The sequence below is a fragment of the Hippopotamus amphibius genome, chromosome X (genome assembly GCF_030028045.1).
Source record: "Hippopotamus amphibius kiboko isolate mHipAmp2 chromosome X, mHipAmp2.hap2, whole genome shotgun sequence".
Lineage (NCBI taxonomy): Eukaryota > Metazoa > Chordata > Mammalia > Artiodactyla > Hippopotamidae > Hippopotamus > Hippopotamus amphibius.
In genome coordinates, this window is record NC_080203.1 from 53,233,469 (window position 1) to 53,245,906 (window position 12,438).

General features: G+C 35.5%; 1 pseudogene; it reads left to right on the forward strand.

The window, feature by feature from the left end:
- The first annotated feature begins 249 nt into the window (after positions 1 to 249).
- Positions 250 to 943, forward strand: LOC130841253 (HORMA domain-containing protein 2-like; annotated as a pseudogene).
- Positions 944 to 12,438: the final 11,495 nt, after the last annotated feature.

The window sequence follows — 12,438 nt, forward strand, 5'->3', positions numbered from 1 at the left end:
TGTGACCCCCTCACTGGAGGCATGGACCTGCTGAGGTTAAACTGGTTAAAAGAATCCTGATACATTACTATAAAGGCCACTGCTCAGTTCTCTCATGCTATCAGAATTCACAAAGCATCTCAAATCACTAATGAGCATGAGTCACTGATAATGGTGTATAACATATCTGAGGGGCCTATTTCCAGAGAGTTCTTATGGAGAATGCCATTTGGATGACCTCAGTTTTAAAATCCTCTGAGAAGATAAAAAATGTCCAGGGTCACTGCATATTATCAAGTGGATTCAAGGTTGTTTTGATGCTTTGGAAAAGAGATACCTATACATGACAGTACTTACACTTTCCACAAATCCCAAGGAATCCAAGAAAGTGACTGAGATATACCAGGTCAAATTCAGATACACAAAAGAAGGAGCCACTATGGATTTTGACAGCAGTAGCACAAGCTTTGAAAGTGGGACAAACAGTGACTATATTAAGAAAGCCAGTGTTCTACTGATCCGTAAACTGTATCTACTGATGCAGAACCTTGGACCCATTCCTAATGATGTTATACTTACTATGAAACTCCACTACTATAATGCAGTGACCCCAAATGATTACCAACTCCCTGGTTTTAAAGAAGGGGTAAACTCACACTTCCTGTTGTTCGAGGGGGAACCTGTAAACCTATAAGTGGGGGTGGTCTCCACTGGCTTTCATAACATGAAAGTAAAAGTCACAACTGAGGCCACCAGAGTGTCTGATTTGGAGAACAATCTCTTTCAGGAGAGCAGCACTACTGAGATCGCCCATCAGGGTTTCGACTGTGATGAGGAGGAAGAGGAATGAGACAATCACATTCAAAGAATGAATTTTGTGTACAGTCAGCAAAGTTCTGAGAGCTCCAGGAAGAAGAGGAAGGTCAGCGAACCAGTGAAAGTCTTCATCCCTGATAGAAAATGAAAGATTCCTTTGCTACTTTTCTTCTAAAATAAGTTTATTTTGCAACAAATACGCATGAAGTATCTTAGTAGGAAAGTAAGTTCCTATCACCAAAACCCTTTACTAAATTTGTTGCTCAACTTTTTAAGTTAATTCACTAAGTGCTAAATTACTGGGTAGGACATGGGTTCACTTTGCCACAAGGAAACAAAGTCTCCAGGGCTGCTTTGGGACAGCATTACTTCAAGGCTGAGTTAGAGATGAGACACACTTTATATTTGTAAAAGAATCACAGCAGCTATTTTGAAAAGAAATACACTATTGTTCTCAAAGGAAAGAGGGTTTTCTTTGCATAATTAAACTCCCCTGGTACTTAGGCTACTGTGAAATGTTTTAACTTGTTGTAACCTGTGTCCTAGAATCCCTCTATAGCTGTATTAGAATTCCCACAGAATTGCATAGCATGTGTATGGTGGTATTTATCCAGGTGTGATTTTCATGTTAACTTCAATCACGAGGTTGATCAGCTAAGTGTTGGACTAAAGTGTACTCTCCCTGTAGAGTTCCTCAAAGCTGGCCCTATGCCCTGTTCTGTTGGCCAGCCCGAGACAGGATGAGGCTGCAGGAGCCTGGCTCCCTTCTGAAAGCCCATATTAAATGCTTGCCCCCAAAACTTCAGTTCATTAGTCTGTAACCTGCAGATGATGCTACTAGTCCTCTCCTTATTCTGGAAGAATTTTGATAGACTTAATGATTAGTATCAGATGAATAATAAGTGAAAAAGTGTTATTTTTATCATTTTTATCATTTATATAACATGACATTTAATAATTTTATTTAAATGGATAGGACCAATAAGTTAAATGTTATAAGTGTGTATGTGCTTTCTGGTTAAATAAAGCCAAAATACAGGATAAAAAAAAAAACAAAAAAAAAACTTGTGACAGGAAAAGTGGTGATGTGCACTAGAGGTGGTCACCAAAGCCATAAGCCCAGGCAGTTCCCAGGACACAGCAGTTATTGAGCCAAAGGTACAGGCTTGGGAGTCATGTAAGGGCAGGAGATCTGGGGAAGGGCTCTAATTAATCTGTTTTATATTTTCACCTTAATAATAAACATATTTAATTTAAAATAAAGTATCAGCATTACGATTCTCAGTGCAATTCCTAGATGGCCCCAGGCTGTAGGACTTATAGACAGCAAGAGGTGATGGTCTGCCTGGAAGCTGGGACCAGGTGAGGGATGCACCTGTACTGGGTCTGTGGCTGTCTGTGCTACACCCAGCCAGTGTGAGGCGGACACAAGGGGCCACAATGAGCAGGCAAATGTGTCAGACCAGGAGGAGACCCTTCTGGGCCTCTGCTTCTCACTCTGCACACTCACAGCCACAACTGGCCCCCAACCCAGGGGACTGTGGCAGGCAGTTTGGGGTGGATGTCTTGGGTGCCCAGGCCTGGTCAGGGGATGAGAAAACATAGCCAGTGATTGTAGCCAGGGCAAGTGGGGAGGCCTTGTGTGTTAAATGAGAGAATTGAGCTGTGAACATGAGCACTGAAGAATTTGAAAGGCTTAGAAAGTGTTTACATGCCCTGTAACTCCCTTATATTTTCTCCTCTTTGCTTGAAGTTTCCTGTATATGAAACAGACAAGAAGTTGATTAGCCCAGCTTGCCAGAGACCTGCCTGTGGGCCTGCATTTCAAGCTGCCAGCAGCTAACAGGACCTTCTCAGACAGGAATGCCCAAGGTGGTGGCCACCTCTCTGCCTGTCTGTGCTTACCTTCTGGAGGACCTGGAGTGCAGCCTGTATTTTATGTCCAAGACGCTGACTAGACTGTACACACATGTATCTTTTTTTCCTTTTTTTATGGTGGTGGTGTTTCAATTATTATTCTCATTTTCTTTAAAGAACTTTTATTGAGATACAGTTAATATACAAAAAACTGCATATATTTAGAGTGTACTATTTGGTATCCCAATCTCTCAAATCATTCCCCCGCAACCCTCCCCGCTTTCCCCACTTGGTGTCCATATGTTTGTTCTTTACATCTGGGTCTCTATTTCTGCCTTGCAAACCAGTTGATTTGTACCGTTTTTCTATATTCTGCATATATGTGTTAATATACCATATTTGCTTTCTCTTTCTGACTCACTTCACTCTGTATGACAGTCTCTAGGTCCAAACATGTCTCTACAAATGTCCCAGTTTCATTGCTTTTTACAGCTGAGTAATATTCCATTGTATATATGTTCCACATCTTCTTTATCCATTCATCTGTTGATGGATATTTCGGTTGCTTCCATGTCCTGGCTATTGTAAATGGTGCTGCAATGAACATTGGAGTGCATGTGTCTTTCTGAATTATGGTGTTCTCTGGGTCTATGCCCAGCAGTGGGAATGCTGGGTCATATGGTAACTCTATTATTAGTTTTTCAAGGAACCTCCATACTGTTCTCCATAGTGGCTACATTAATTTATATTCCCACCAACAGTGCAAGAGCATTCCCTTTTCTCCACACCCTCTCCAGCATTTAATGTTTGTAGATTTTCTGACGATGCCCATTCTAACCGGTGTGAGGTGATACCTCATTGTAGTTTTGATTTACATTTCTCTAATAATTAGCGATGTTGAGCACCTTTCATGTGCCTCATGGCCATCCATATGTCTTCTTTGGAAAAATGCATATTTACGTCTTCTGCCCATTTTTAGATTGGGTTGTTTGTTTTTTTGATATTGAGCTGGATAAACTGTTGATATATTCTGGAAATGAATTCTTTGTCTGTTGATTCCTTAGCAAATATTTTCTTTTTGTCTTGCTTATAGATTTCTTTGCTGTGCAGAAGCTTTTAAGTTTCATTAGGGCCAACTTATTAATTTTTGTTTTTATTTCCATTACTTTAGGGGGTGGATCGAAAAAGATCTTGCTGTTATTTATGTCATAGAGTGTTCTTCCTATGTTTCCCTCTAGGAGTTTTAGAGTGTCTGACCTTACATCTAGGCCTTTAATCCATTTTGAGTTTATTTTTGTGTATGGTGTTAGGGAGTGCTCTAATTTCATTCTTTTACATGTAGCTGACCAATTATCCCAGCACCACTTATTGAAGAGGCTGCCTTTTCTCCATTGTATATCCTTGCCTCCTTTGTCATAGATTAGTTGACCATAGTTTATCTCTGGGCTTTCTATCCTGTTCCATTGATCTATATTTCTGTTTTCTTGTGCCAGTACCATCCTGTCTTGATCACTGTAGCCTTGTAGTATAGCCTGAAGTCAGGAAGCCTGATTCCCCCAAGTCTGTCTTTCCTTCTCAAGATTGCTTTGGCTATTCGGGGTCTCTTGCGTTTCCATACAAATCGTAAAATTTCTTGTTCTAGTTCTGTGAAAAATGCCATTGGTAATTTGATGGGGATTGCATTGAATCTGTAAATTGCTTTGGGTAGTATAGTAATTTTCAAAATGTTGATTCTTCCAATCCAGGAACATGGTATCTCCCTCCACCTGTTTGTGTCATCTTTGATTTCTTTCATGAGTGTCTTATAGTTTTCTGAGTACAAGTCTTTTATCTCATTGTTCAGGTTTATTCCTAGGTATTTTCTCTTTTTGTTGCAATGGTGAATGGGATTGTTTCCTTAATTTCTCTTTCTGATCTTTCATTGTTAGTGTGTAGAATTGCAAGAGATTTCTGTGTGTTAATTTTGTATCCTGCAGCTTTACCAAATTCATTGATTAGCTCAAGTAGTTTTCTGGTGGCATGTTTATGACTTTCTATGTATAGTATCATATCATTTGTGAATGATCTTAGAGGGAATGCTTCCAGTTTTTCACCATTGAGAATGATGTTTGCTGTGGGTTTCTCATATATGGCCTATATTATGTTGAGGTAGGTTGCCTCTATGCCCACCTTCTGGAGAGTTTTTATCATAAATGGGTGTTGAATTTTGTCAAAAGCTTTCTCTGCATGTATTGAGATGATCATGTGGTTTTTATCCTTCAATTTATTAATATGGTGTATCACATTGATTGATTTGCGCATACTGAAGACTCCTTGGATTCCAGGGATAAACCCCACTTGATCGTGCTGTATGATCCTTTTACTGTGTTGTTGGATTCTGTTGGCTAGTATTTTGTTGGGGATTTTTGCATTTAAATTCATCAGTGATATTAGTCTGTAATTTTCTTTTTTTGTAGTATCTTTGTGTGGTTTTTGTATGAGGGTGATGGTGGCCTCATAAAATGAGTTTGGGAGTGTTCCTTCCTCTGCAGTATTTTGGAAGAGTTTGAGAAGGATGGGTGTTAGCTCTTCTCTAAATGTTTGATGGAATTCACCTGTGAATCCATCTGGTCCTGGACTTTTGTTTGTTGGGAGATTTTTAATCACAGTTTCAATTTCATTACTTGTGATTGGTCTGTTCGTATTTTCTGTTTCTTCCTGGTTCAGGCTTGGAAGGTTATACCTTTTTATTACATGTGTCTTTCTTTCAGAGAAGTCCATCCTGCCTTCTGCCAGGCTGCTGGCACTAATTGTGTTTTGAGAGTCTCAGAACATCTTCTCTATGTGCAGAGCTCTGTAAATATGATGGGTTCATAGGTAAAGAAATTAATTTTATTGGGAGAATATACTGATTTGCCACGCATGAAGTAGGAGTTCAAAAAATCCAAAGACACTGTAATGAAATGTAAAGACTTAATGATGTATACTGTATAATGAACTAAATTGCTGTAATTTTGTACCATACATGCTTTTACAGCATATGACCAGCAGCTTCTAAATAAAACTAGGTGATATCTTTAAAAAAATGTTTCTGCCTAGCCCTGAATCCTCAAGATTTTCTGATATATTTTTTTAAATAATTTTTGTCTAATTTTTTTCTAAAAACTTAAAAACTTATATTTACACTTAAGTCTATGATCAATTTTGAGTTAATTTTTGTATAAAGTGTGAGGTTTAGTTAGTTTTTTTTTTGTCTTTGAATGTTCAATTGCTCCATCACCATTTGTTGAAAAGAAAAAGGGATGCTTGATAAATTAGCCTTTATGAAAATTAACAGTTTGCTCTAAGACCTTCTTATGAGGATGAGAAAACAAAGCAAACTGGGAAAAAACATTTCTAAACTACCTATCTGACAAAGGACTTGCATCTTGAATGTATAAAGAACCCTCAAAACTCATTGGAAAAAATGTAATTAGAAAGTAAGCAAGAGACATGAACAGACATTTCACCAAAGAGAATATACAGATTGCAGATATGCAGATGAAAATGTTTTCAACATCATTAACTATCAGAGAAATGAATATTAATGAGCTATTACTATACACCTAACAGAATGGTTAAGAAATAGTGACAACACCAAATGCTGGCAAGGGTGTGAAGAAACTGGATCACTCATTATTGCTTTTAAGAATGTAAAATGGTGCAACTCTGAAAAAGGGCTTGGCGATTTCTTATAAAACTAAACATGCACTGCTTTGTGACCATCAACTGTACTCTCGGCAATTTATTGCAGAGAAATAAAAAGTACGTTCACACAGTAACATGTACACTTAATATTTACAGAAGATTTATATGTAATAGCCAGAAATTGGAAACCACTCAGATGCCCTTCGAAAGGTCAATAGTTAAACAGTTGTAGTGCATTCATACCATGGAATACTATTCAGCCATAAAAAGAAACAAACTATTTAAATATGCAACAACTTGGTTGGATCTTAGGGAAAATGTACTGTGGGTGTAGGAAAAAAGCTAATCCCCAAAATTTGTACACTGTATGATTTCATTTATATAACATTCTTAAAATGACAAAATTATAGAAATGGATGACATTAGTGATTGCCATGAGATAGAGATGGTGGGCTGTAACAGATAGAAGATGGATATTGTCTCTCACATGGCATAAACAGGACCTATTGTAGTTAAATGGCTTGAGAATTTGTAAAATGCAGTCATTAAAATAGAATCAAAGTGGCTTTGATTAGTGGCAATCCAGCTGAAAGTCCAGGTAAGCAATTTCATATAAGATAAAACCAGATTGGATAGTTTTGTCCTGTGTTAACCAGTGAGTTGCTGCTCAGGAGAAAAGTAATATTAGACAAAGACAAAAAGGAAATTACTTTATAATTTCTGCATATTTATTCTATATTTTGGGATATGATTAGTTATCAAAATAGTATCTATTCTTAACAGGTTTGTTCTCTATTAATTATTCAATCCAACTTGATTAAATTGAATCTCTTTAACTAGAGGTTTGTCTTAAAATTTCATCTTACTGCTCAAGAAAAGAGATTCCCAGGTGAACCAACAAAAAAGAATTTGTTCCAGAACTGAATTTCTTTGTTCTTCATATTAGAAAACATGGCAGTACAGACCAACAATAAAATGATAAAAATACCACAGAAAATTAGTAAGGATGTGGATTGTCAATTAACACAAGAATTAAAAACGGTTAACTATTATGTAAAAATTATTTAATCTTACTGAAAAATCAGAAAAACGTGTATAGAAATAATGAGGTTCCATTTCTTTTACCCATCAGGTTAAAGATTATCATTGTCTACCATTTTGTCTGAGCTTTGGGAAATAGGTAATCTCATATATCACTGATTGAGTGTAAATTGGTACACCTGTCTGGAGTACAATTTGTCAGTATTATCAAAATCTCTCCAAACATGATACATTTTGATTAACAAATACTGTTTCTAGAAGTTTACCCAAAAATTAAAAATGAAAAACAGGATGAATCCACAAAACATATATACTAGGATGCTCGTTGAAACAGTGCATAAAATTTTAAAAAATGTTTTAAAAGAGTAAAAATGATCAACAATAGAGGTGTGGCTAAATAGGCTATAATGCATCCACGCTATTGGATATTTTGGAATAATTAACTATAGCTTGTGATTATGTTTATTGATCTAGAAAGAGGTTCACAAATGTATTTCTAAGTGATGAAAGCAAATCAATAACTATATGCATATATATATATACACACATACAGTTATAGCTGTAAAAATCATGTGCATACATGCAAACACACGGGTAAAGATACCTTGAAATATATACACAAAAATACTTATCTCTTGGTGGTAGGATTACAAAAGATGGGATATAGTGGGGAGCTTTTCTGTGTTTTTGTTTACTCTTTCAACAAATGTAGATTTTTTTTTGAAGGAAAGAAATACTTTCTTTTTGAACATCTTTCAAAGAACATCAATGCAGTGTAAATGAGATTCTGCTTAAAGGTGAAACAGCAGAACAGGTTATTTATGATCTCAGGAGTCTATGATTTGTTGGTTATTATCTTGCACATAAAAGAACAAAACTTGTACACTGAAATGATTGTGAAATCTACACAAATGATCTTCAGACATTAAGACTTATTTAACATAATATTCACTGGTAAATTATTTTGTTACATCACAATTAAATACAATTTAAAATAGTTTCAAGTATGAATCATAGATTAGTGATCAAATATAAATCACAAAATGGCATTTTTCTGTCCCTTACTCAGGAAATTATTTTTATGGGTATAGTCTAAGCAGAGCAGATGATAGATAGGTGGGAGCATTGAAAGGAGATTTCAGGTGGTAATGGGAAGTAAATTAATAGCCTTCTTCCATACTCTGGTGATTCTCCTTTGAGATGTGGTCTCTTATCCAATTTCCACTAACATTTAAAAAATTGATATTCAGCTCTGAAGGCTATAAAATGTCAAGTAATATATTTAGAAGTTTAAGATTAGTTTTTGCGCAGTGAACTGGGGTTGAAAAGCAGTGTAATTTGGAGATTTTTGAATAGCTTTTTCAAAAATAAAAATAAAAACAATATCTTTTATAGCTGATCATCTTTCCAGTTCTTTTAATGTATGCCAAAGTCCAAAAACTCTGAATAAGAATAGCTGAGATTTCACCATTTTCTTATGTTGTGTGTTTAATAAACAATCTTCTAATTTACGCAGCCTAAGATTAGTAAAAAAAGCAGACGACTATTTTAGGATAAAGAATCTAATGCTTTCGCTATGCAAATTCTTTAAATCTAGTTGGCTTCAGTTGGTTTATAAATAAATAGCTTTTGGGTGGGGGTAGTAGCACATTATTAAGATAATTCAACTCAGTCAACATTCTCATACTGGCCCTCCTTTGTAGGACAAACACTACCCAAGTACTCAATAAATGTCAGAGAGAAGTATAACTATAAAGACAAAAAAATATCTTTTTCTCAAAATTTGATTATTTACCATTAATAAAATGAGAAGAAGAATTTTCATTAATATATAAATATATATGTATTATTCTTCTTAAAGAAATTAAGATTGGGGCCAAGACAAGAATGGTAATATATGGCCACTTAATTTGCTGAGCATAGGAGGACAATTCTCTGGTTACAGATTCTTTCAACTGAGTATTGTAGGGCTTGAAGTATATATTCTCTGTGATGACTCATGGGTCTAATAGCCTATGATTTAAAATTTTTGCCCTTTCTCAAATCAAATATATTAATCCTACTGTGATTTCATAGAGAATGTATTCTGTGGAAAGTTCTGAGGAAACATTTTCCAGATTGGTGATGATTTGTATGCATCAATATTAAATTTAAATTTTTTAAATCAAAATTTTAGTTTCCTTAGTGGCATAGTTGAAGGGTATACAGCTAGTGCTTTGATTATTGGAGATATTCATTTGTTGGTCTATGCCTAACTGTATGCTAGGGAATACCAGAGTCTAAAATATAAAGCAATATCTTACCCACAAGGATCTTACTGTCTTGTTTATATTAGAATATGTTTCTTTCAACTATAATATATGTATGTATATATCAATGAAATTTGTATCTTTAATTAGTGTAAAAAAATAAAATTGTTACTAGGGTGGATTTTCAATTAGTTTTAGGTGATTGAACTCTTGTTTAGTGCACCTCCCTGTTCCTTTAGCCTGACCTAAAACCTAAATATTTAAGAGCTCAAAATATTAGAAAGCATGTGTATTAATATACCACTCTTACATAGAATATTCTTCAGTTTCATGACATTTTCCTCCTGAATTATCTAGGCATAAAGTGACAATTTATTTGTATTGGAAAGGAGTGGGCATTTCAATTATTTCTAAATTACTAATTACACTGTCCATTGCATAAAATAAGCTTTTGATTGATTTAGGACTCATATTAAAGTATTTTATCATGGAATAAAATTCTTAAGAAAATGATTTCAGGATTATTATGGTTCAGCAATATGGCCAAGAAAAGTTTGTATATTATAGAAGCCAACTACTAAAATACAAGTGTGGCAAAGTGTTCCCTTAAACTTCAAGCTAATTATTATTGGTTGCCTGAAAACCTTTTCAATGTTGTTACCTTACACTCTATAATAGTCTTTGAGGGTAATTTCAATAAATGTGGATAATGGATTCCCAGTCCAATATTTTTTTATTGATAATCTGTGAACTGGACATAAACAAGAAACTGACCATTAATTTTTATTATGAAATAGTTCACTATGGTGTCTATTTCTCTACCTGCATATTTCTCATTTTAATATGGACAACTTTTCTGAAAGAAAGTGCATACCAGCCATTAGATTAACTGTTCAGAGGATTTAAAACTCCAGAGGGCCTGTTAAATTCAGCTTTATGTTGGCATAAGTATCTGCAATTGTGTCAGTAATTCACATTTAGGAAGAGCTGAAGTCCTCTTCTTTCTTCTTTTCCTTTTCTTTTTTCTGCCCTTGAATGAATAAATCTGCTTAGTCAGTGTGGGAAATTAAAAGAACTAGTACTTTTTTGGTCATTTCTTTTCATATATTGCTCTAAAGGATCAATTTGAAACTGAAATTGTCGAATACAACATGCATTTTATTATATTTTAAGGACATTGTTTCTTTGGTGGAGAGATGGCTTCTGGTTCAAGAAAATGTAATTTTCTTTAAATGTTTAAATGTTAGAATATATAATATGGGAGTTTAAAGATGATATGTGGAGAAGGGAGACCATCAGGATCCATAAATGAATTAAAAAGGAAAAAAATTCAACAGACTATTAGCCATTTATTACCTTAGAAGAATTACTGAAGTTATAGTTCTGGTATAAACTTAGGGAGTCATTTGGACTAGCCTTCCTCCTGTTGGAAGAATTGTCCTTAATGGCCAGTGACAAGGACAATGATAGAAATTTTTACCCAGCTATGCAGACAGGAGAAATGTTGAAAAGTATACCTTGTGACCCTTAAATTCAATAAACTTTTTATAAGTGCGCACCATATTTTTGATAGGATTACATCAGTAAAATGTTCATAGTTCCTTACAATTGTGTCCTGTCAAACTTTGGTAGGAAAATTCTTGGAGGAAGAGTAGGTTACATTTGTAGTGGGGAAATGTTTTGTTGAATTTTTCACTAAACACAACAGGTATTAACCTGTTTTATAAAAGTATGTGTTTATCTCCTCTCCCATCTGAAATCCTACTATAATGACATTGAAGGTGTGTATAAGGTATAAACTGACAATGACAAAATGAATAGGAAGGGAATATCAGTGGGCAAGATATTGCAATACTATTATTAAAAGCAGAAAGTGAATAAAAGAGTGGTAACTGTCTTTGCAGAGTTGAAAAAGCTACAATCTAAAATGCCTTGAGAAGGAAATGATAAAATTAAATGGCTCAGTCTCCTCCACAGAACTTCTGAAAGGCTCACAATTTAAAGATCTGAAGTATGATTGAAGGTGGGGGAGCAGAAGGGTTGAAGAGAGATGAGGAGGGAATGACTGAATCCAGGGAGATTAAACACTGTGACATGCAATCATTATATCCCCTGTGATTTCTACCCCTTTCAGAAATGTGAAAACTCTTTCTCCACCCAGGCAGAAAATTTTAGATTTATTCTTGGAAGAAATTGGGCAAGAAAAAACTATGAGGTTTTCACATATGACTAATGGTACTTAAAAACAAAAATAACAGAATGGTCCAGTCCTAGGACACTGATTTAAAAAAACAAAAAAACACAACATTACTGTGACACATTGTTACCAAACTAAACTTGGTCTGCTTGTCCATGTAGTAAAGCCAAAGACCCTGGTTTGTGTTGAAGGAAAGGACAGTGTTTATTGCAGGTCACCAATGAAGGAGTCCAGGGCAACTAGTGCTCAAAGCACCAGAACTCCCTGATGGGGTTCAGGAGAACATTTTTAAAGGCCAGGTGAAAGAGGGTGGTCAGCTTGTGCAAAATTCTGTTGGTTGATGGTGAGGTAACAGGACAGTGTCACTGGGACTAACATTGTCAGTTCTTAGGCTGCTATAGGCCTGGGAGTCTACGTGCCCATGGTCATCATGTAGTTAACATCTTCCATTTGGTGGGGATATTAGCATCTGTAAAACAATTTAGGAAATCTGCACCAGATACTGTTATCTAGGTACTTCAGAGAGGAGCTAAAGCCTAGGATATGGGGGAGGGATCTGTCCCAGGAAAGGCCCCATAGGGTCCTGCTTGGTTATAACAAGATTTAAAAATGTCCTATCCCTAGAGAAAAAGA